This window comes from Suricata suricatta, chromosome 9 (assembly GCF_006229205.1).
Source record: "Suricata suricatta isolate VVHF042 chromosome 9, meerkat_22Aug2017_6uvM2_HiC, whole genome shotgun sequence".
In the NCBI taxonomy this organism is placed as follows: domain Eukaryota; kingdom Metazoa; phylum Chordata; class Mammalia; order Carnivora; family Herpestidae; genus Suricata; species Suricata suricatta.
In genome coordinates this window covers 27,318,266-27,344,795 of record NC_043708.1, presented here as the reverse complement: position 1 = coordinate 27,344,795, position 26,530 = coordinate 27,318,266, and the positions used below count along the sequence as shown (strand labels likewise).

Sequence of the window (26,530 nt, the reverse complement as noted above, 5' to 3'; positions counted from 1 at the left end):
CTCGTGTGCTCATGCTCTCTCTCAAAAATAAACAAACATTTAAAAAAATCTTTTAATGGAAAAAGGACCTAAATAGGCATTTTTCCAAAGAAGATATACAGATGGCCAAGAGACACATGAAAAGATGCTCAACATTATTAATCATCAGAGAAATGCTAATCAAAACCACAATGAGCTATCACCTCAGACCAGTCAGAATGACAACTATACAAAAGAAAAAAGTGTTGGTGAGGATGTGGAGAAAAAAGAAAGCAAAAGAAGAAAACACTTTACCAAAAGAAAACAACACTATTCGAAAAGATATATGCATCTTTGTTCACTACAGCATTATTTACAAAAGCCAAGACATGGAAACAACCTCAGTGTCCATCGATACATGAATGGATAAAGCAGACGTGTTACACACACACACACACACACACACACACAGAGGAATATTACTCAGCTATAAAAAAGAATGAGGTCTTGCCATTTGCAACAATATGGACAGACCTAGAGGGTATTATGCTAAGTGAAATAAGACATTAAAAGACAAATATCACACGATTTCACTTATATGTGGAATCTAAAAAGCTAAAGAAAATAAAAACAGACTTATAAACACAGAAAATAAATTAGTGGTTGCCAGAGGGGAGAGAACAGGAGATAGGCAGAATAGGTAAAGGGAATTATAAAATAAGAGAGATGAACAGCATTGGGAATATAGTTAATAAAATAAAAACACTGTACGGTGACAGATGGTGACTATATTTACTAAGATGAGCATTGCATAGAACTGTATAGTAACTATATTGTTCACCCGAAATTAATATAACATTGTATGTCAACTATACTTCAATAAAAACTTAAAGAAAATACTAGAAAATAATAAAATAACACTTTCCATTAAAAAAAGAAGACAAATCTGTTGTTATATTCTGGACATTCCATTCTCCATTTCCTGAATGTGTAACTAATTAAGACTTTCTGGTGATTCCTCATACCCCTAGGTATTTATAAGATAAATCCTCATTACTTAAGATAACTAGAAAAAACCCTACTACTCAATAATCATGATAACCTGTAAAGGTTTTTTTTCATGCAATAAAGTTACAAAACCCCATTTCTAACTAATAGCCTTTGACAACTCCAAAACTAAGCATCCAATTTCCCACAACAGAGAAAAGTGTCTTTATAACTAAACTTGTTGATTATGTCTAAGCAAACTTTAAGTGATGCAGGATCTCTCAAATTTAGCCTTCCTATTATCAACCAGAAACAGTCCTATTATCAGCTAGACACAGGACTTTCCTACCACAAGGAAGGGAGTGGTTTCCAGCTTTAGGATGACACAATTGAAAACTTCTGAAAAGGAATTAAAAATAGTCTCTAGAAGAAATAATTCATAATAAAAAGTGTGTTTTAGTAAAACAAACATCAAATTAGTAATCCATTACTTAAATTCTAGACCTACCTCTGTCACTAACTAGTTGTGTGAATTTGGCTAACCTAACTTAGGCTTCAGATTCTTTTTCCCCTACTAATTCTAACATTATAACATTCTTTAAACATCTGACAGGAACATTTACTTACACGTAGACAAATTCTGAATTTTCATGTTTTCTAGAGCTTTCTAGAACTTTACAAATGCTAATGATGCCATCTACCACTCCCTCCTCCCCCAAAAAAGTCACATAAGTAGAGTCTAAAACATTTTCCTGAGACAGTTTTCCAAAATACTTAAATATTTTTAAATGTTTACATATTTATTTTGAGGGAGAAGGTGTGCACATGCATGCACCTAGGGTCAGAGAGAATCTCAAGCAGGCTCCACCCTGTAAGCAAGAAGTCCAATGTGGGGCTTCATCTCACAAACCATGAGATCATGACCTGAACCAAAATCAAGAGTTGAATGCAACCGACCAAGCCACCCAGGCACCCTGAAACTCACTTTTTTAAAAATATTTGTTTATAAATTTTTTTGTCTTTTATCTTTGAGAGACAGAAAGAGACAGTACGAGCAGGGGAGGGGCAGAGAGAGAGGGAGACACAGAATCCGAAGCAGGCTCCAGGCTCTGAGCTAGCCGTCAGCACAGAGACCGACGCAGGGCTCGAACCCACAAACCATGAGATCATGACCTGAGCTGAAGTTGGATGCTTAACCAACTTTGAGAGAGAGAAAGACAGCACATGAGTTAGGGAGGGGCAGAGAGAGAGGGAGACACAAAATCTGAAGCAGGCCCCAGGCTGTCAGCACAAAGCCCAACATGAGACTCGAACTCACCAAATGTGAGTTCATGACCTGAGCCAAAGTCAAGATTTAACCAACTGAGCCAGCCAGGTGCCCCCCGAAATTCACTTTTAAGTGTATACTTCTGAGTTTGAAAAATATATACAATCATGTAACCACCACCACAATCAAGATACAGAAAAGATACAGGCAATGTAGACTATCCCCCCCAAAAATTCCCTCAAGTCTCCACTCCCTGGCAACCACTCATCAGTTTTCTGTCCCTTTAGCTTCACTAATTCCAAAATATCATAAAAATAGGATCATACAGTATGTGGCCTTGTGAGTCTGGCTTCTTTCACTTAGCATAATACATTCAATATCCACATATGCTGCTGCATGCACTACCAAATAGTATTCCACTGTACAGAGGTACCAGAGTTTATCAATTCACAGTCGAAATGTATCTGAATTTGTTTCCAGTTTAGGGCATTAGCACAGACATTTCTGCTTAACTGTAAGTTTTCCTTTCACTTGAGTACTAGGAGTGGAAATACTAGATCACTACAGTAAGTGTGGTTAACTATATAAGTACCTGCCAAACTGTTTTCTTTTTAGTTTTTTTAATGTTTTATTTATTTTTGAGAGAGAGAGACAGCGTGAGCAGAGAAGGGTCAGAGAGAGAGGGAAACAGAATCTGAAGACAGGCTCCAGGCTCTGAGCTAGCTGTCAGCACAGAGCCCAACACGGGGCTCAAACCCACGAACCACGAGATCATGACTTGAGCCAAAGCTGGACGCTTAACCAACTGAGCTACCGAGGTGCCCCCAAACTGTTTTTTAAAAAGCCTGTACCTGGTACAAAAACAGAAACTTAGATCAATAGAACAGAATAGAGAAACCAGAAATGGACCAACAAACATATGGCCAACTAACGTTTGACAAAGCAGGGAAGAATATCCAATGAAATACAGTCTCTTCAGCAAGTGATGCTGGGAAAACTGGACAGTGACATGCAGAAAAAAAGAACTTTGACCACTCTCTTACACCATACACAATAATAAACTGAAAATGGATGAAAGACCTGAATGTAAGACAGGAAGACATCAACATCCTTGAGGAGAAAGTGGCAAAAACCTCTTTGACCTCAGGCATAGCAATGAAACAAAAGCTGAAATGAACTATTGGGACCTCATCAAAATAAGCTTCTGCACAGCAAAGGAAACAATCAGCAAAACTAAAAGGGAACTGATGGAATGGGAGAAGATATTTGCAAAAGACGTATCAGATAAAGTGTTAGTAAGTATCCAAAATCTATAAAGAACTTATCAAACTCAACACCCAAAAAACCAAATAATCCAGTGAAAAACTGGGCAAAAGACATGAATAGACACTTCTCCAAAGAAGACATCCAGATGGCCAACTGACACATAAAAAAATGCTCAACATCACTCATCATCAGGAAAATACAAATCAAAACCACAATGAGATACCACCTCACATCTGTCACAATAGCTAACTTTAACAACTCAGGCAACAACAGATGTCGGTGAGGATGCAGAGAAAGAGGATCTCTTTTCCACTGCTGGTGGGAATGCAAACTGGTACCGCCACTCTGTAAAAACAGTATGAAGATTCCTCAAAAAAATTAAAAATATAACTACTCTACGACCTTACGAACCAGCAGTTGTACTACTAGGTATTTATCCAAGGGATATAGATATGCTGTTTCAAAGGGGCACGTGCACCCCAATGTTTACAGCAGCACTATCAACAATAGTCAAAGTATGGAAAGAGCCCAAATGTCCATCAATGAATGAATGGATAAACAAGATGTGGTATACATATACAATGGAGTATTACTCAGCAATCAAAAACAATGAAATCTTGCCATTTGCAACTACATGGATGGAATCAGAGGGTATTATGCTAAGTAAAATCAGTCAGTGAGAGAAAGACAAATATCATATAACTTCACTCATATGAGGACTTTAAGATACAAAACAACTGAAATTAAGGGAAGGGAAGCAAAAATAACATAAAAACAGGTAGGGGGACAAAACCTAAGAGACTCATAAATATAGAGAACAAACAGAGGGTTACTGGAGGGGATGTAGGAGGGAATGGGCTAAATGAGTAAGGGGCATTAAGGAATCTACTCCTGAAATCATTGTTGCACTATATGCTAACTAACTTGAATGTAAATTTAAAAAATAAAAGTAAATAAATAAAAACTAAAAAGACTGTACCAATAATGAATAAGAGGGCTTTTTGTTTTCTTGATTTTTTAAGTTTTTATTTATTTTGAGAGAGAGAGAGAGCACACAAGGGAGCACAAGTTGGGGAGGGGCAGAGAGAGGAGAGAGATATCCCGAGTAGGCTCCATGTCACCAGCACAGAGTCCAATGCGAAGCTCGTACTCACAAACTGTGAGATTATAAGCTGAGCCATAATCAAAAGTCAGACACCTAACTGACTGAGCCACCCAGCCACCCCTGAATAAGAGCTTTTTAATGGTTTTAAGGAAAGATAAGTTTAGATTTTATGTCACAAATTTCATAGAAAGATCCTAAGTAGATCCAGAGAGTTATCAGAGGAAATTATGTTACTGTGTGCTCCACGTAGAAAGCAGTTAACAAAGAAAGTTGATTTGATAAAGATTCACATTTATCAAAGATTTTTAATAGGCTTTAAAATGTCACATTTAGAATCATACTCATAAGCTCTATAGGTCAAAAAGTGTGTGTGTGTGTGTGTGTGTGTGTGTTTAAATCCATTTGGCTAGAATGTACGTTTAACTATTCAGAATGGGAGATTTCAAGTGGCTAAGTCTATACAAATTTTGATTATTTGGGACATAAATAAGAAAGTAGACATAATAAAAGATTTGATCTTTCCAATTCACTTGTTCAACTGCCTCTCAGATATCCTTCTTCAGGTACCTGGGTAGCTCAGTTGGTTAAGCATCCGACTCTTGATCTCATGGTTTGTGAGTTCAAGCCCACACTGGGCTCCGCGCTGAGAGCTAGGGGCCTGCTTGCAATTCTTTCTCTTCCTCTCTTTCTATTCCTCCCCCCCTTGTGCTCTCTCTCTAAATAAATAAATAAATAAACTTAAGGGGAAAAAAAAGACCTCACCAACTGAGCCACCCAAGTGCCACAAAATAAATCTTCGTTCTTAATGAGACCAAATACTTATGAAACCCTCCACTTTCTCCCTATCATTCTCCTGGCTTCACTTGTCTTTTTTTTTTTATCCAATACACATTTCACAGTTCAATTCCTCCTTGCATTCAATTTAATGTTTCCCATGTCTCTCTCCTTCACACTCTCCTACCAAAACTGCAGTTAACCCTCTCCATGACAACAGAGCAGCCAAAAAGTGAAGAAAATCACATATCCACTCAGACTGATTACTGTCATAAATTCACAATTCTAAACTTCAACCACAGCAATATTACTCTAAAAGCTCCCTGTAGTGGCTGTTTTATAACTTTTCCTCAATTCTGAAACATTTCACCCCTCCTCTCCATTTCTCCAGCTCCATAGTTTAAAATACTTTTATTAAAAAAAATAGAAGCTATCAAATGAAAGCTCCCTATTTTTCCACAACCAAATCTCTAATATCCCCCCAAACTGAACCAGTCATCTTCCTTTCCCCTACTTTAAAATGAGTAAGTATTTCTGATTACTATAAAATGGGCACTAAAGTTTGCTCTTTGTAAAGCTCTTTCACTTAACGATTTCCTTCCTTTCATAATTTACTCTAGTATCATCAATTGTTCCTCCTCTACAAGATCATTCTCACTGTCATGTAAACATGTACCATTACCTCCCATAGTTACAGAGTTTGAACTATCCCATCATTCCCTACACAGCTATGCCCCACTCTTCCCCATTTCTCAGTTACCATTTATAGTCACACTTCTCAAAAAAGTACTACCTCTCACAGTCTCTAATTCCCAACCTTCCATTCACTATTCAACCTGCTCCAAACTGGTCTACCTTCACAAGTTCACTGAAACTGCCTCTTAAACAAGTAGCACACCTAAAGGAATAAATGAAGAGAGTTTAATGGAGAGACTATTTAGAGAGCAATTAAGAAGCTATTACTTTCTCTAAACACCTAGAAGGTACAAGAGGTACAAGTTCTAACCTCTCTAGAACCTAAAGTTACTGGAACCAGAAAAAGCTATGGCAGTGGAAAAGGTACTCTGTAGCTAAGCAGCTCCAGGTGAAAGTATGCAGCTTTTGCGTAAAATGCAGCCACATAGGGAAGAGGAAAGGGAATAAAAACCCTAATCTCTTTTTCCTTCCACTGTCCAATCTCCTGTCAATTGTACTCCACTGGCGGAACACAACATGAAGCCAGAAGGCAAAGAAAGCCTGGGTGATATAAACCATGGAGGTCAGCCTTCTGAAGCACAAAGCAGGGAAGAAAAGGGCAAAAACGATCTGGAGACATACAGAGATAACCAACACAAGATTGTCAATAATTTCCATTTTGATACATCAATTGGCACTGTTCCTCTCTCTTCTCTTGGCTTCCGTGATATGACAAATCCTAGTTTCTCTCCATATAAACTCCCTTCTCCCCCTTCATCAGAAGGCATATTTGGAGTTGTTCTGAGCTCAGTACCAGACTGCTGATCTTACCTTTCCTCATACCTCTCAATCCATCTATATAATGACAATTCCCACCAGCACCTCTCCTTAAGCTCTAGCCACCCAAATCCCAACATTATCATTTTAGGTGTCACTTGGAAATTCACAGATCCAAAACAATGATTCTCATCCTCTTAAAAAAATGTTCGGGGTACCTGGGTGGCTCAGTCTGTTGAGCATCCAACTTGGGCTCAAGTCATGATCTCACTGCTCATGGGTTCGAGCCCCATGTCGGGCTCTGTGCTGACAGCTCACAACTCTGAGCCTGAAGCCTGCTTCAGATTCTGTCTCTGTCGTCTCTCTGCCCCTCCCCTGCTCACACTCTGTCTCTCTCTCTCAAATATAAATAAAAATTAAACATTAAAAAAATTTTTAATGTTCTTTTCTCTGTCCACTTATATCTCAATAAACACCAAGCCAGAAATTTGGGGATAAGCTTTGATTCCTCTGATTTCTTTTTCTCCTTCACATCTAATCCATCAGTAAATCTTGAAAACTGTATAGCTAAAATATATCCTGAATCCATCTACTTCTATCTCTACTTCCAACACCCTTCTAAATTGCTCTTCCTGCTTTCTTTCTTGCTTCCCTACAATCCAAATACCAGATAATAGCCATTTATCTTTTCAAAATGTAGATCATATTTATCATATCCTCTGCTTAACGCCCTTTGATGGCATCTCACTACCTTTAGAACAAAATCCAAATCCCCTACAGCAACCTAAGGCACTTAATGATCTATCAAATCACATCTTAAAAGCTACTCTTCTTCACACTCACAAAGTTCTAGCCTTACTTCAATTCCTCAAAAATTCAAGCTCTTTCCCACTTTAGTCTTCTCACATACACAAAATACCTCTAGATCTGTGCAGGATGGCTCCTTTTAATTCTTCATATCAATTCAAATGTCAACCCTAAGTGTGGCCTTCACCAACAAGATCAAAACTAGTTCCCCTGTTATTCTCCCACCACAGCATACTATTATTTTCACTGCATATTCTAATATGGCAATTTTTGTGTGTACTCTCTTATCCCCTTATTGTACACTCCCTTCCACTACACTATATGCTTGGTTAGGGTGGAGATGATTAATTCAATCCCATTACCACTGAAGACCACTACATGCAAGGAACTGTGTGTGACAGGCAACTGTGGGAGTAGCACAGAATAAGTCAAAGTGACAAGGATCCTGTTCCCAGTATGTGCATAATCTACTTAGGGAGAAAAATATACATTTAACTATAAATGCAAAGCAGATAATATGCCATATAATATTTCTACAAAGTGTTATGGGACCAAAAGAGAAAGAGATAAAATGTAGAAAAAGTGATGAATAAGAAAGCCCCCATATAAGAAGATGGTTCTATTACGGCTTAGAAGGATGAAAGAAAAAAAAGAATTCAAAGCAGAGCAAACAGCCTTAATAAAAAGATAAAAAGGGCACACAGGAAGCGGAAGTTAAAAAGATCAAAACGGCTACAGCATAGAAAAACTGTAGAATTCCAACAAAATGTTCAATGATGTTAATTATGGAATAGAAAACAAAATTTTCAGTGAGTGTGCTACAGAATTCAACCTTACACACTATAAAATGAAAATATAAGGTATTTTCCTTTCTTTTTAAAGGTTTAATGTAATGTTAATTTATTTTTGAGAAAGGGAGAAAGTATGAGCAGGGGAGGGCAGACAGAGAGGGAGACAGAGGATCCAAAGCAGGTTCCATGCTGACAGCAGAGCACCCGATGCAGGTCTCAAACTCACAAACCATGAGGTCATCACAAAACCAACAATTGGATGCTTAACCAACTGAGTCACCTGGGTGCCCTAAGGTTTATTTATTTTTGAGAGACAGAGCACAACTAAGGGGAGTGCCAAGAGAGGTGGGACAGAGGATCCAAAGCAGCCTCTATGCTGACAGCAGTGAGCTGGATAAAGGGCTCAAACTCACGAACCATGAGATCATGACCTGAGCTGAAGTCCGACACTCAACCTACCAAGCCACCCAGATGCTCCAATATAAAGTATTTTCAAGTAAATGAAAACTAAAGTCCTTTCCAGGTCTAAATTAAAAATGATGGAGCTCATATACAAAACTGTTTTTAAAGTTAAAAGTGCTCATGCTCATTCAAAGCATGTTTCATCAATTTTACATGGAATTGATCATGACTTTTAAGGTGGTTTTAAACTAACAGTCTAAACAATTTTGGGGGGCACCTGGGTGGCTAGTCAGTTAAGCGTCTGACCAGCTCATGTCATGATCTTGTTCAGGAATTTGAGCTCTGCGTTGGGTTCTGTGCTGAAAGCTCAGAGCCTGGAACCTGTTTTGGATTCTGTGTATTCCTCTCTGTCTCCTCCACCCCCACTCATGCGCTCTGTCTCTCTCTTCTCAAAAATAAAAAGTTTTAAAAATTAAAAACAAAACATTTTAAATAACAATTTTTCAAAAACCTTACTTACTCTTTCTAAAACTTTAATCCAAAGGGAATATGTAAAGAGGCAACAGGCAGGGGATAGGGGAGTATGACCACTCAAGATATTTAATACTATACCCAGCCTATGTCTGAAAGTAATTTAATGAAATACTTCTAAAAGAAAACAGCAAGTTTTTTAGCAATATTCTCAAAAGTCATAATTTTACTGATATTAAGTTGTAACACTGTTATTCATAAGCCTTTAGACAGTAACCGTCTGTTGTTCACTATATTCATTCAATACGAATGTACTGATTACCAAATACCCAGAGAGTATACTTAGTATACTAAGCAGTATACCAAAAATCATAGAAGAATAATCAAGATAATTTTAAAGAATAACAACGAGGGGGTATGAGACATACCAGATATCTAAATTTATTGAAAAGCTACAGTAAATAAAGAGCGTAATACCAGCTCTGAGAGGCAAAGAGAGCATAAAAATGTAAATAGAAACAGAATGTATTTCTATTACATGTACATGTAAATACAAATATGATATATGATTTAACGATCCCAAATGAAGATCAACGACAAATGGATGCTATTCTATAAACAGCACTGGCACTATTTATTTTTCTATATTTAAAAAACTTAATTATATTCATATATTATCCATTATAATTTCAGAATAATTTGAATATTTCAGCATTAAAAAACTTTAAAGATCATTAAGTCCAATACCATCATTTCATAAAAGAAAAACAAAGACCCAGAGAGGTTAAAACATCCTTTCATTCACTACACACAAAATACTACTCATCTACCCCAATTTCTTTACGGTACCCATGATATCAACAATGTCAAATCAGAAGTGGAGAAAGACACAAAAGGTGTGGCAACATAAAAAGCCAATACATACTTTCATTTCCTTCCTTAAACCTTTCTAAGAAATTGACCAAAAAATCTACAGGGCACCTGGCTGGCTCAGTCAGCGGACTGTGCAACTCTTGATCTTGGAGTTGTGAGTTGAAGTCCCACATTGGGTGTAGAGATTACTTAAACGTAAAATCTTAAAAAAAATCTAAGAGTGCCTGGGTGGTTCAGTCAGTTAAGCATCCAACTCTTGATTTCGATTCATGTCAACATCTCATGGTTCATGGGTTTGAGCCCCACACCGGGCTCTGCACTGGCAGGGCTTTCTTGCAATCCTCTCTTTCCCACCCTCTCTCTCTGCCCTCACCACCCCCTCAAAATAAATAAATAAATAAACTTAAAAAAAAAATCTAGCCCTACCCTAAAAGATTAATTCTATCTATACCCAATATGCAAGAGATTCAGGAAGAATTTTAATTTTTTTATTAATGTTTTTATTTATTTATTTTATTTTATTTATTTTTGAGAGAGTGAGACTGGGGAAGGGGCAGAAAGAGAGGAAAACACAGAATCTGAAACAGTCTCCATGCTTCGAACTGTTAGCACAGAGCCAGACACAGGGCTTGAACTCACGAAACCATGAGATCATAACCTGAGCTGAAGTCGGACACTTAACCAATTAAGCTACCCAAGTGCCCCAGGAAGAAAAGAACTTTTCTTGAGTCAGCATATCATATATACCTATGGGAATATCAATGTTTAGGGAGTGCTGTTCTTAGCCCCAACATATTTCAGTCACAAATTCCATCAACCTCATATCTCTCTCAGTTTGTTTCCAGAGGATGTTAAACATTTACGTTTAGAGATTTTCACAAAGACCAGTTAAACAAACACTGCTGAAGACTGTCTGAAAGTAGTCACTCCAATTCAAAGGCTCAATTAAAGTACAAACAGAAATGACATCTTCTCTAGGAAAGCCCTCAATCTCAGGTTACTGGAGTTGTTCACCATCTGTTAATTCAGATAAAACTTTCCTTCCATAAATACCCCCAACTGGGATACATGACCAGAATATTGAGAGTGAGAGAGACTTGTAGAGAACCTATTTGCAAACTTAGAAATCCAAACTTGGGGTGCCTGGGTGGCTCAGTCATTTAAATGTCCGACTCTTGGTTTCGGCTCAGGTCATCATCATCTCATGGTTTGTGAGATCAAGCCCCATGTGGGGGTCTGTGCTGAGAATCCCTGCTTGGGATATTCATTCATTCATTCATTCTCTCTCTCTCTCTCTCTCTCTCAAAATAAACAAACATGAAAAGAAAAGAAAAGAAAAGAAAAGAAAAGAAAAGAAAAGAAGAGAAGAGAAGAGAAGAGAAGAGAAGAGAAGAGAAGAGAAGAGAAGAGAAGAGAAAAGAAAAGAAAAGAAAAGAAAAGAAAAAGAAAAGAGAAATCCCCATTTAAACAATGACCACCACTACCACACAAGTATATTGCTCTATAGAGAACTCAAAATTGACTGCATTTAATCACTTAAGCACTGAAGGGTAAGAATACAGTCTCCGGAGCCAGATTATCTATGTCCAAGTCTACCATTTGCTCTATGATTTTGGGCAAACTGCTTAACGTCTGTGCCTCAGACTCCTCAACATATACCCTCATAGGAGTTATTGCAAGAATTAAATTAGTGCATGTAAAGCACTTAGAACAATGCCTAGAATACAGCATTAGCTGCTGCTAGTATTATTATTACTACCTGATTCCATTACTAGACTATCAGTTCTCACCTGTGGCTCAAATACAGACTAGTTTCCTAGCCAGATTATGCAATTTTAAGTTCCTGAATCAATGATTCAATGTACCAAATTCAAAATAAGCTCTACAAAACACAGTCTCAAGTCTTCCTTTTGAATCATTTACTATCAAACAAAATTCTCACAAATATTAAACAGCAGCCATTTTTTCTTAACTCCAAGTAATCTATATGAATTATCACTATGATATATAACTTCTGAAAAGTCATATACTTGAAATACATCCTTTCCATTTTACTTTTTTAATGTTTATTTTTGAAAGACAGATATAGAGTGCGAGTGGGGGAGGGCAGAAAGAAAGGGAGACACGAATCCAAAGCAGACTCTAGGCTCAGTGCTGTCTGTCAGCACAGAGCCCGATGAGGGGCTCGAACCCAAACCATTAGATCATGACCTAAGCCAAAGTTAGACATTCAACTGACTGAGCCACCCAGGCACCCCTTCATTTTACTTTTAATTACAAATTAAGCTCTGATCTTATAAATCAGATTAAGTCTAGATCCATATATAGTAATAAAACATCCTGAACCTTTTATTAAGATATTTACTATTAATCTGCAAATACGCTTTCTAAAGATTTTAGCCAAAAAAAAAAAAGTGTTTAATGCCTTTAGTCATCTGGAAAATGCAAATTAAAACCATTCTAAGACATCACTTTGTACCCACTAGAATGGCTTAAAAAAAAATCAAAGAAATTAACAACCCAGGTGGTGGTAAAGATTGGCAGCAACTGGATCTCATACACTGCTAGTAGATAACCATTTGGCAAATTACTTAAGTTTATTTATTTTGAGAGAGACAGAGAGAATGCAAGCAGAGGAGGGGCAAAGAGAGGGAGAGAGAAGATCCCAAGAGGTTCCGTGCTCTCAGCACAGAGCCCAACCTGGGATTCAAACTCTCCAACCCTGAGATCATGACCTGAGCTGAAACCAAGAGTTGGGCGCTTAACCAACTAAGCCACCCAGGCGCCCCCAACAATTTCTTATAAAGTTAAATAGACATATACCCTCTGGCCTAACAACTCCCTTCTTAAGTATTCAACCAAGAGAAATGAAACATATATTCCCAAAAAGACTTGTACAAGAATGTTTATAGCATCCTTATTCAAAGCAGGCAAAACTGGAAATCATGCAAATGTCTATCAACAGAAGAATGGAAAAACAAAGTGTGGTATTCATAAAATGGAATACTGTGCTACCTAGGAAGTTACCTGTTGTTTAAAATAATGATGTGAATTTATTATTCAATGAGGATGTCTTATTTTCTTCAAATTTTTAAAACGCATTTTTGGTTGAAAATAATTTTTATTCTGAAAATAACCTTATTTTTTGTTTAGTAACTCACCTGAGGTTTTGTGCAATATAAACTTTTGAAAAATTTTTAAGTTGGTGCTTTTAAGAGGCAAATAAACCCCAGGGTCTTATTAAGCAATACTCCTTTTATTAAGTGAGACTCTTAAATGTATGTACTTTTTTTCTTATGCATTCTTGGTACATGTTCATTCTAAATGCTCCCTCTAGAAATTATCCACATATTAAAAAAAGATGACTGGCTTAAAATAGCTACTTTGACGGAAACAGTGTCTTAGGGAGATACAACTTGTACTTGAGGTAAACTGAACACTTAAACCATAGTTTAGCCATCGCTTAAATGGCATTGTATATAAAATGCATTTTATTTTATTTTTTAAAATGTTTTTTATTTATTCATTTTTGAGAGACAGAGAGAGACAGTGCAAGCACGGTGAGGGTCAGAGAGACAGGGAGACACAGAATCTGAAGCAGGCTCCAGGCTCTGAGCTGTCAGCACAAAGCCCAATGCAGGGCTCAAACCCACGAACCGTGAGATCATGACCTGAACCAAAGCTGGATGCTTAACTGACTGAGCCACCTAAGTGCCCCTAAAATGCATTTTAAATACTATTGCTGTTAACTTTCCATTTCCTTAATAAAAAAAAAAAATGTACAAAGTTAATCTCAAAAGTATGTTAAGCAAAAGCCAGATAAAAAGAATATACATAGTATTATTCCATTTATCGGAAATTAAAGGACAAAATCAGAAAGCAATTGCAGGAAGGAGGGCAAAACCAAATTGAAAAGGGCATTAAATCAGTTTTTGCTGATCATTTATGTAAATTAAATAACAGCTTTGAATATTATCCACCACTAGATTCCACATAAAAATTTAGAGACATGTGAGGCACCTGGGTAGCTCACTAGGCTCTTGATTTTGGCTCAGTTTATAATCTCACGAGCTGTGCTGACAGCACGGAGCCTGCTTAGGATTCAATCTCTCCCTCTTTTTGCCCCTCCCCCTCTCATGAGTGCACGTGTACTTTCTCTCAAATATAAATAAACATCAAAAAAATTAGAGACAACTCAAAAAGAGGGAAAAAAGACAAAGAACAGAAACATAACTTCACTTAAAGGAAATACTTACAGGTTAATGACCATATTTAAAATATTCCACTAGTGATAAAATACAAATTTCAGAAACCAGTTACTATTTTCTCCCTATCAAATTAGCAAATATTTTTAAATGATAACACTGCTGGCAAAGATATATATCTCAAGCTCATACACTGCTAATGGGAATGTAAATTTGTACAGCCTTTCTAGAAAGAAATTATGCAATGTTTCACTCTCTTGAGAACCCTAAGAAATGTATACCTGAACTTTATAATTCTACTTATGGGAATCTATCTTAACAATATAGAAATGTGGACAAAGATATCTGTTTAGCAATATAAATGAAGATTTGTTCATAAAACTTTTTTAATGTTTATTTTTGAGAGAGTGAGAGACAGACATAGCATCAGTGGGGGAGAGGAGGCAGAAAGAGAGAGGGAAACAGAATCTGAAGCAGGTTCTAGGCTCTAAGCTGTTAGCAAAGGGACCGATGCAGGGTTTGAACTCGTGCCATAAGATCATGACCTGAGCCAAAGTCAGACACCTAACTGACTGGACCACTCAGGTGCCCCAGATTTGTTTATAATAATTGACAATTAATAAGCAATCTGAATGTGAAAACCATGGAAGTTGGTTGTATAAATGATGATATATCCTTTAATGGAATTTTATACAGTGGTTTGAAACTGTTTTCAAATAATTATAAAAATATTAAAGTGCATGTTAAAAAAGGAGGTTCCAAGGGTGCCTGGATGGTTCAGTCGGTTAAGCATTTGATTCTTGATTTCAGCTCATGATCCCAGGATCATGGGATCAGCCCTGCATTGAGCTCTGTGATGAGTGTTGAGATTCTCTTTCTCTCTCTCTCTCTCTCCTTCTCTCTCTCTCTCTCTCTCTCTCTCTCTCTCTCCCCCACTCCGTGCTCACTAGCTCGCTCGCTCACTCACTCACTCTCAAAAAAAAAGAATCAGTTTATCTCAAAATGCTAAGTAAATCGCACAGGTTGTAAAAGAATTGTATTTTTAAATGAAAAGGAAAATAGCATGCTATTCTCATCTCCAACTAAGATTACATAGAAAACTCTGATATTAATGATATTCTTGATTGTGAATTTACCTAAGTTAATTAAAATCTTTATCATTTTTCTCTATGTTTTTAATCATCACTATAGAACATTTCTTTGAATTCCCATAAAATAAGGCCTTAGTATTTGATCTCTTGGAAAAAGGCTATGTGTTTAATCCAAAAGAAGTGTCTTCTTTAGATAAAAAGGCACTAGGGTAAGTGAGTCAAAGAGGGGAAAGGCAGGGAGAGAGTGAGGGGAAAAAAGAAGAGGCATAATAGAAACTATTCTTCCTTTAAGTAACATGTTTAAAAAAAATCTAACCCTGATTTCCATTAATGAACTACAGACACAGGTTGCCCTGTAAGCAGAAAAATGATACCTGAACTTCATTTAATGTTCGAGTATAGAGTAACATAAGGATGGGGGCACCTGGGTGGCTCAGTCAGTTGAAAGTCCAACTTCAGCTCAGGTCATGGTCTTATGGTTCATGAGTTCAAGCCCCATGTGGGAGTCTGGAGCCCGCTTCAGATTCTGTGTCTGCCTCTCTCTCTGCCTCTCACCCCCTCATGTTCTGTCTCTGTCTCTCAAAAATAAATAAACGTTAAAAAAAATTTTAAGTAACATAAGGATGAAATCATACCATATATTTAAATCAGGGGGGTTCATTTATAACCCATTCTTACAACTCTAAACTACTTCCCTCAGCACCATGACCCCAGCTGCCACAGGAGACCAAAAGGCCAACAAACTGCTACTTGGAAGAATTAATAACAGAATATTTTATTAAACTTGTGCAACAGGGGCACCTGGCTGGCTCAGTCAGAAGGACATGCAACTCTTCATCTCAGGGTCATCAGTCAGAGCCCCATGTGAGGTAGAGAGGTTACAAAAAAAAAACAAAAACAAAAACAAAAAACCCTTCAAAAAAGAAAAAAAGGAAAAGAAAATATTTGCAAATCATGTATCTAATAAGGGAGTTATATCCAGAATGTATATTTTTTACATCTCAAACTCAATAATAAAAGGCAAATAACCTCATTTTTTAAATGGTCAAGGGATCCTAAAAAACATTTTTCCAAAGAGGATAAATAGCCAATAAACCCATGAAAAAAATCCTCATCATTAGCCATCAGGGAAATTGAAAACAGTTACCAGAGTGAATTATCACTGCCTATCTACTAGGATGGCTATAATAAAAAACAGAAGTAATAACAAGTGTTGGTGAGGATGTGGAGAAATTAGAATGCTCATTTCCCACTGCCAGTAAAAATATAAAATGGTATAGCTGCTTTGGAAAACTGAGTTACCATATAAAACAGCAATTCTACTACTACCAGATATATTATCGAAGAAAAATGAAAATACATGTTCATACAAAAACTCACAGCAGCTTTATTTGAACAGACAAAAACTGGAAACAATCCATCAACAAGAGAATAGATTTTTTAAATTATGATATAATCATATTGGAATACTACTCAATAATGAAAATGAATAAATTCCTGATGCACAAAATAACATGAATAAATCTCAAATAAATTAGGTAGAGTAATAGAAGCCAGACCTATCAAAAAAAAGCACACACCATACAATTCTCTGCACAAAATTCTAGAAAATGCAAACTAATCTATAATGACTGCAGATTAGTGGTTACCTCTGTGGGTGGAAAAGGAGAGGCAGATTACAAAGATGCACAAGGAAACTTTTAGAGAGGTTAAATATGTTCCTTATCTTTTTTTAATTTATTTTGAGAGAGAGAGAGAGAGCACAAGCACAAGCTGGGGAGAGGCAGAGAGAGAGAGAATCCCAAGCAGGCTCTGCACTCAGCACAAAGCCCAATGAGGGCTCAAACCCATGAACCATGAGATCATGACCTGAGCAGAAACCAAAAGTCAGACACTTAACCAACTGAGCCACCCAGGCACCCCGTATGTTCCTTCTCTTGATTGTGGTGGATAAATAGGTAAAAACTCATCAGCTGTATAAACATTTGTAATTTCACTGTAGTCAATTATGTCTGAATATAGCTATCCAAAAAATAAAAAGAGAGAAAGAGAGAAAAGAATGTATATGTCATGTTAGGGGCAACAGAAGTATACTAGTGTTTCTGAAATGGCACATTTGGGTAAGTAAAAGGTAGAAAACTAGGCTCAGAGCTTTTAAGGATGAACCTTTTAAAAGTCAAAATAGTAACTGATCCCTATATGATAATAGCTGAATATATTCAACATCCACTGACAGAGCAGATAGTCAACCAAAACTACTATGAATTCAGTCTAGCCGTCAAAATAAAAAATTTAGGGGTACCTGGGTGGCTCAGTCGGTTAAGCCTCTGACTTCGGCTTAGGTAAGATCTCACGTTCGTGGGTTCAAGCCCCACATCAGGCCCTGGGCGGCTGACAGCTAGCTCAGAGCATGGAGCCTGCCTCCAGTTCCGTGTCTCCTTCTCTCTCTGCCCCTCCCCCTCTATGCTCAGTCTGTCTCTGTATCAAAAATAAATAAAACATTAAAATAAATAAATAAAATTTTCAATTCATATACTTATTTAAAATTTAATTACATAATTTAATAAAAATGTAATAACATACTTGTTTTAAGTATACATATATTTTTAGAACTTATTACTTTTGTCTACAGATAATATTTGATGAGTAAATGGATTAACTGTAGAAAACATCCACTCCAACTCAAAGAGTTGCAAGAAACAGATTGAGAACTCCTAATAATGATACTCAATGCCAGGGAAATTCAATACTTAAATATTAGCTTAAATAAAATGGAAGTCAAGTCTAATGAAAAATGTATGTAGTAGGTTCCATTACTATACTTCATAACCCCAAGAATTTAGGGATTAGTTATAACACTGACAACATGGGTGTAAGTAATTAAGAATTTACTGTGACTTAAGGGCAAAAAATATAGCTGAATTAAAAGAAAGATTCAAGTTATTCCACAGATGGGACTAAAAATAAGACAACTGGAGTGCCTGGGTGGCTCAGTTGGTTAAGTGTCCGACTTCGGCTCAAGTCATGATCTCACAGTTTGTGAGTTCGAGCCCTGCATCAGGCTCTGTGCTGATAGCTTGGAGCCTGGAGCCTGCTTCAGATTCTGTGTCTCCCTCTCTCTCTGCCCCTCCCTCACTTGTGCTCTGTCTCTCTCTGTCCCTCAAAAATAAATAAATGTAAAAAAAATAATTATTTTTTAATTCTCATCATCAGGCTGATAAAGAGGCTATTATAAGCTCCATTTTATGGATGACAAAACTGAGGCTAAGGGAGATTCACTAAAATGCCAAATTAGTAAATGATAGAGCCAGGATTCAAAAACATGGTCATACAATTCTAAAACCTCGATTGTGTCCATTCTACCATGCTTCCTCAGAACACAATACTTTTTTCAATTTCATAATATGGTAGTTACAAATATCCTTCTGTCATCATCAGGGTATTCTATGGTTCTGTAAGACTCTTTGAAAAAAAAATACATTGATTAAAGAAAACTAGGAGCGGGGCACCTGGGTGGCTCAGTCGGTTAAGTGTCTGGCTTCAGCTCAGGTCATGATCTCACAGTTCATGGGTTCAAGCCCCACATCGGGCTCTGTGCTGACAGCTAGCTCAGAGCCTGGAGCCTGCTTGGGATTCTGTGTCTCCCTCTCTCTCTGACCCTCCCCTGCTTGCACTGTCTCTCTCTGTCTCTCAAAAATAAATAAAAAGCAAAAAAAAAAAAAAAAGAATACTAGGAGCAAAAACTCCTTATAACAAAGTTGGTTATATTAAAAATATTTAACTAAACCTTCATAAATCATGCAAAGAAGCACAACGTGACACAACTAAAAGGCACCAAAAGTGTATTCGTACACAATTGACCAGTACCAAAGCATAACTAACTTTTACTTTTCTAAGGTCAAAGATAGCCAAGTTCAATCTTAAATAAGTCACAAATTTTGCTTTTCTCAGTGTTGCTAGCTTCCCTGACCTTCCCTTTATTCAGGAACCAAACAGTGTTCTACTTGCTCCCCAAATAACTTGAAAAATCTGATGATAATCTTTTTCCTAATTAACTATATGCACCTTAATATAACAAGCTACCACAATTAAGATTTTGGCTATCCAATCAGAGAACTCAAAACTTTGAGGGGCACCTGGGTGGTTCAGTTGGTTGAGCGTCCGACTTCGGCTCAGGTCATGATCTCACAGTTCGTGGGTTCGAGCCCCGCATCAGGCTCTGCGCTGACAGCTAGCTCAGAGCCTGGAGCCTGCTTCATATTGTGCCTCCCTCTCTCTCTGACCCTTCCCTCCTCACGCTGTCGCTCTCAAAAATAAATTTTAAAAAAACATTTAAAAAAAACTTTGATCCTGATTAAAAGAATGTAAGGAATCAGCAAGCAAGTGAGGAGAAATAAAGATTTGGTGGTGAGAAAAGAGGAAGTCACAGAACAACTAATTGTTAACACAGTATCCCATTTAAGATGACTGGGGATCTCTTCCTACTGCTTAATCCCAGATTACACCGGAAAGGACAAGTAGTATGACTTGCCATAGTTATGACTGCTAGGGACCTATTCCCAAGAGCTGCAGAAACAGAGACAAGTGTCCAGCCTTCTATATCCACATGGTACTGCCCAGGCTCTCATCCTCTAGGACTAGCAATTCTCAGTGCATTCTGACCTGCTTTCCTGAGTGGAAGATAACAAAGGAAGAGTTATAGCAAGCAGTGGAAACTGCACAGTACAAAAAAATAAGTCCATGAGAGAATGCTGCAAATAGGATCATCCTCCTTTACATATGTCACTCTAGGAAAACTGCCAAGAGGGGCTCACTACTCTAGACACACTTCCTACAGATCCTCCAGACTCCTCCTTAAACACATGTCAGTATTCTCCTCATTCTCCCTTAGTTTCAATCCTCCTTTTGCTCCAAGATTTCCAAGTGTGTATTTTATATTCTCAAAAATATACAAGCAGTATCATGAGGACATCCTATTCTATCAGAACCAGTATCTCAGATCTGAACAAACATCCTAAGGCTTTATACAGTATTTCTGACTTTAATAATGAAAATTCCAATAGGTTGCATTACTGAAACAAATTTTCTTGGTAAATAAAGAATTTATCCTAATGTCAAGATTAAAAAAATTAGGTAGAAAATTTATTTTTTAATATTTAAGGAGTACAATTGTTTCCTTTCTCCCTAGCCCTATCAAGGAAAACATGTATCAGAGTTCAGAAACTGGGAGAATTCAAGAGAATTCTGTGGAAATCACAATCTATTGAACATAATAGATATGTTTTGGCAAGCTCAAAATAAAATGCAGGTTTTCAAATACTCTACTAAATAAACAAGGGGCTCCTGGGTGGCTCAGTCGGTTAAGTGTCTGACTCCTGGTTTGTGCTCAGGTCATCATTTCACAGTTCTTAGTTAAAGCCCCACTTCGGGCTCTGTGCTGACAGCATAGAAGACTGCTTGAGATTGGTCTTCCTGGCTCTTTCTGCCCCTCCCCCGCTGGCACGCGCTTGCGCACACACTCTCTCTCAAAAAAAATTAATAACCTTTTTAAAAAAAAAGTTTTTGTTTTTTAAGGGATCTTAAAGGGATCCCTTTACGGGGATCTTTTGTGATAAAAAGGGATCTTTTCCGAAGGGATCTTTTCTGATAAAAGTAATCCTCTCAGCAAACTGAAAACCAGACATAAATTTCTGCACCTTTACACTACTAAATTTTCAGGCACCAACATTTCCATTAAGGCTTATTGTATGGGTAGTTAAAGGCTAGAAACAGCAGATCAGAAGCTATTTATAAAAGGATAAAACGCTACTGAAATAGAAAATAAACTTAATTAACTAGTGTTAATTGAACTTCTTTTCTAAATCATTTACTTAAATTTTCTTTGATATGTGAAATTAAGTCTCACTAAATTGTAGTCAGGAACATACAGTTTCTTTGGGATTTAAAAACCACCATTTATTCAACTACAGATTAATAAATCTCACTATAAGATGAGCTAAGCAATCAGAGCTATTCATAGGTAAGTGTGATTAGATTATGGATGAATAAGAAGTCAACTGAATAAAGTCCATTTATCAAAAAGCCAGTAATCAAATTGGTCAATGTTCACAATTATGAACAGTGAACTTTTATATTTTTCCACACTCAATTATTAAGACTGTACATATACCCCCATCAATTAGTAAAGAACTGAATGATCTATATAAATGTGCCCACCAACTGCACAATGACTTAAAAAACAACCATTTTGGTGGTAGGGATACTCCATTTAATGCAATGCAAGGAATTCAACAGCTTTCATCCTTGGAACCTTGGTTACAAGAATCAGTAAATTTCTTTTGTGAAAAGACTTTATCTTTTTCAATTCAAATGTATAATGATTATATGTTTTATAGTCTTCCAAAGAAAAATAGAAATTTTAATGAAATATAAAAATCTGAGAACAATCATTTTTGGAAGAGAAATAATTATGTAAAAATCTGACTGCAAAGCTACACCAAGAGTTTCTTCAAAATTTCATAAAACATTAGTGAAAGGGCTACATAAGTCCCCTAGATTAAAGATTTTAAAGAGTGCTGCAAGAATCTCTCAGTTTTAAAAAAAAAAGCCTCTCTCAGTTTTCTATACTGCTTTCTCTCTTCTTGTATCCATAAAAATTAATCTAAATCATCTCTTCTTAAATACAAACCATCTAGGTTTTTACAGAAGAAAAAGCAAACCAAAAATACACATCTTCTTAATATAGCTTTAAAAAGGTATTGTAGATTGCATGTAGGTCCCTCAAACAAGTTAAATTTGCATGTGCCACATCCAGTTCATTCTCAAGGGAGAAAAATCATCAAAACAAAAGCTCCGTCTTAATAAACTATCTGCTTTGTAGTTAAACCTCTATCCCAGGTGCATTTTACTGTAGATTATTATCACTTTCTTCCTTCAAAAACCTAGAAACCTAAAATACACAAGTATATCTGATTCCTTTAAAAATGCTTTCATTTTAGGGGCTCCTGAATGGCTCAGTTGGTTAAGCTCAGGTCATGATCAATCCCAAGGTCTCAGGGCTCCAAACTGACAGCAGAGTTTGCTTGGGATTCTCTCTCTCCCCCTCCCCTGCTCATGGGTGCAATCTCTCTCTCTCTCAAAATAAAATAAACTTTTAAAAAAATGCTTTTATATGTTTTGTATTAGTGTAAGGCCATGAGAAGCCTTAAATTACTTTCACCCCCTTTTAAAAAAAAGAAACACTCCTTTGCTTTTCTTCTTTGAAATGTGTCTTATTTGGTTTTTACTTATTTTCTATACATGAACTATTCTCAAACCAGTCCATTTCGGCATTAATTGTTTACTGCCAATATGTCTGTGTATACTTAGGTTTTTTACAGACAATGCTTTATCGTACAACGGTATAAAAAGAAAGGGTAAACAAGAGTGCACAAGAGAAACACCACTCAATTTCATTTCTCTGACTCAAATTTCCTTAAGTCCTCATGCCAAAGATTCTCAATATCTAAAAAGAGGCACAATGCAGTATGTGATCAGGCAAACACAGGAGAAACCAAATCAGAAGCCAAAGAAACTTAATAGAATGTACAACCACCTGAGACAGAATTACCAGAAAAACAAATAAATAATAAACGCAGTCCCTAGAACCCCCTACTGAAAGGCTACTTTTGCTGCACTGCATGGCTCAAAACGGTTTTTCAAACTCTTTTGACTATAAGAAATAGATTTTACATTGTGCCCTAGCACACACGAGAAAATTTTCCCAAAACAATATTTTTCTTCACCAAATGCAATGCTAGTCAATTGTTCTTTTTCACTTTATTTTCAATGCTGGTAGTAACCCACTAAAGTGATTTTATAAATTATTAACAAACCACAATCCACAGTTTGAGAAACATAGGGCTTAATAGAGGATATCCCTTATATTTGGATCATGTTTGCATCTGCCTCTACTTGTCTCTAGCAGGGTAGACAGATAGTTTAAGATCGTTTAAACATTATTACTGTTTTCACTAAAGCAAATGGTTTTTAAAGTGGGATCCTCTGACCAACATAAGCATCACCTGAGATAAATGCAAATTCTCAGGACCACTCCAGATGTACTGAATCAGAAACTGTGGCCAGCAGTCTGTGTTTTACCAAGTCCTCCATGTGATTCTGGTGCAAGCTAAAGTTCAAGAATCACTGCATTAAAAAACTCTGGTCTTGGGGCGCCTGGGTGGCTCAGTCGGTTGGGCCTCCGGCTTCGGCTCAGGTCAGATCTCACGTTAGTGGGTTCGAGCCCCGCGTCAGGCTCTGTGCTGACAGCTAGCTCAGAGCCTGGAGCCTGCTTCTGGTTCTGTGTCTCCTTCTCTCTCTGCCCCTCCCCCTCTCATGCTCTGTCTCTCTCTGTATTAAAAATAAATAAAATATTTAAAAAATATATTTATAAAAAAAATCTGGTCTTAATCCTCTATTGAACAATCCAGTCAGTACCCACTGCTTACTTGGTGCCAGTCACTATTCTAAAAGTTCTACAAATATTAACGTATGCGAAAAAACAACCCGATATTATTGTCACCATTGTACAGATTAGGAAACTTGAACAGAGAAGTTAAATCATCCAAGCTAAGTGGTGGAATTTATTTCAAATTTGGCCAGGGTTATGCCTATCCTTTCATGACTTTCTGATCAAATCCCCAGTCCTACTCCCTTAGTTTCAGCTACTCCTCACCTCCCCTTTCTCCTTTCAAATTCCCCATTCTGTCAATGTCCTCATTTTCTAGTATTACTGGTGTCATCCTAAAACAAAAAATGTTTTTTCCTAAGCCACTAGAATTGCAAGTCACTTAACCCTGCTTTTAGGATGCTCTTCTCTTCCATCTTCTATTATGAAGCCGAAGTTTCTTCTACATCTTAAGTCCTTAGAATCTACTAATGACCACACTGTTAATTTCTCGTATCTGCTGTTAGGGCCAGTTTCCACAAGACCACCACTCTCTTCCAGAGCAACTTTCTCGCACCCTCCCACAGCGTCCTATCTACGCCCTATCTCCTTCACGCTTCCTACAAGGAAATTATTTCTCCCCGCCCACCCGTGTCATTTTGCTTGACTCCTCTCCAACTGAGAGAACTTCGACTCCCGGCTAGACCCCCTCACCCCAGTCTTAAATCCGAACTACTCGCCGAGGACCCCTGGTCCCCCACAGATTCTCAGACCCAGGAGCTCCCAATCCAGTCTTGGGTCTCCCATCCCAGACCAGCAGTGGGGGAAGGGAGCGCCTGTTCCTCCCCAGCTGTTCAAGGTCTCCACAGGTCCCACCCTCCTAAGACCCGCTTCTCCTAGACTCCCCCGGAGTCCTCCGACAGTCGCCTTTCTCAGGAAAGTCCCCAACCCCCCGCCTCTGCCTTTTCTCGATGCCCCTCACTCAGACCCAGGCCGCTCACTGTCACCCGGGACCCCGGCCGCCCTTGGTCTCTCTTCTCCCTCGGACCCGGGCCACTCCCAATTTCCCGGCCCCCCAGCTCTCTCCGCTCGGGCCGTTTCTGGGTTTCCCGAGTTCCTCTGCTCTCTTCCCTCGCACCCAAGCTGTCCTGGGTGTGTATTCCCGAGTCACCCGGTCCTCGGACCAGGTCGCTGACGGTCACCTCGGGTCATCCCCCCTCTCTGGGACCCCCGTCCACTCCCGTCTCCTCAGGGAACTTATCCCTCACACACCGGCCGCAGGTCAGTGCCCATGCCCAAGCAGCGGGACGTCCCAAGGGACCACCCAGGAAGAACCGCTTGAGTCTGGCCCCAGCCTATCTTGCCAACGCGAACTCCGCCGCCGGGAACCGGGCCATTCTCCCACCAGCCCAGTCAGAGTGAACTCGCCGCCGCCGCCGCCGCCCTGGCCCCGGCCTGACCCGACCCACAGTCCAGGCTCCCTTCCTCAGGCCTCCGCCTCCGGAGCTCCGAGTTGGAGTTTCCGCCCCGCGACGGCCCTCAGACCTCAGACCCGCGCTACCGGCACTCACCTGCCGCTGCCCCCAACCAACTCCAGCGCCACTGCCTCTACCTCGGCCGCAAGTAGCCACCAAGCGCCACCACCTCCCCCATGACAACAGGCCCACCCCGTTTCATAGTTCCTTCCTCCCCATTGGATAGCGGGGCGGCGGCTCTCTACTCTGATTGGCTTCACTTACCCGTCTGTCATAGTTCCTCACCGCCCCTTTTCCTGGACCCGGTATTAGCCCCCGCCCGGACCCAGAGCGTCCTGGACCAAGCTTTAGTTGTAATTGGTCGATGGCAGGGCATTTCGAAGTTATGATAGGCTACCGAAAATGTCTGTTAAGTCAACTGGCAAGGGATGTAGCCCCAGGGTTGGTTCTAGCTTGGGCACAGTTTGGTTGCGCAGTGGAAAGCAAGGAAGGAGCCGACGCTCCTAACCGAGTTACCGGGGAAGGGTTTTTGTTGTAGAGTTCATTCTGTAAACTCATCCCTTTCTCCAGTTCCCTCCCTATTAGAAGTTTATCACGGAGAGTTTATAGGGTAGTCCTTACAAAATACCAACATCAGAGGTGTTTAAGGAGTGTTTTCCAACTCCTTGGGAGAAAAGCACTTTACAGATAAAAGTCTCCATGCACCCAATTTCCTTGAAGTTCTTTCCAGAAGTCTCCATGCTAAAGGACAAAGCACACCCATTTATTTAGCAGAAATCAGTCCACTTTGGTTGCAATTACAATGTCGTTAATAAACTCAAGTGGCATTTTAAGAGTTCTCCAGACTCACCCCCTGGCTGGCTCCTGCCAAGTGACCAAGCGGCCATCAGCAAGTTTGGAAGAAATCGGCCACGTTTACCCTTGTGATGCTCTGGAAATGAAATATCTGTCCCTTCACCACCTTCTCCCAACTTGACTTTTATGTTCAGCAGTTCATAAATATCCCTACTAGATGTGTGTCAGATATTTGAAAAGCTTGTCTTTTCCTAGCAGTCTAAATTAGGACCATTGAATGAATTGCAGTTCTTTTCCCACATTGGCACAATGCACGAGAATAAATGATTACATTTTTTATTCATTTGCGTAGAAGGCACAGTATGCATTTTTGAGAAATCTGGTGT

At 38.5% G+C, this 26,530-nt stretch overlaps 1 protein-coding gene and 1 long non-coding RNA gene across 8 annotated transcripts in view; one reads left to right on the top strand and one right to left on the bottom strand.

Annotated features, from left to right (window-relative positions):
• Nucleotides 1-25,530, bottom strand: part of NUMB (NUMB endocytic adaptor protein) — a 184,873-nt gene extending 159,343 nt beyond the window's left edge. For 6 of the 7 annotated variants that reach the window (XM_029952777.1, XM_029952785.1, XM_029952782.1 and 3 more), the window contains exon 1: nucleotides 25,446-25,530. The gene's annotated coding sequence lies outside the window, so the exon portion shown is untranslated. Of the gene's footprint in view, nucleotides 1-17,751; nucleotides 17,772-25,445 lie in introns of those variants that run through there. The other variant, XM_029952781.1, reaches the window with a different exon arrangement.
• The window catches only part of LOC115302810, a 63,344-nt gene that overhangs the window by 20,814 nt on the left and 16,000 nt on the right, over nucleotides 1-26,530 (top strand). The gene's annotated exons all lie outside the window — the stretch shown is intronic.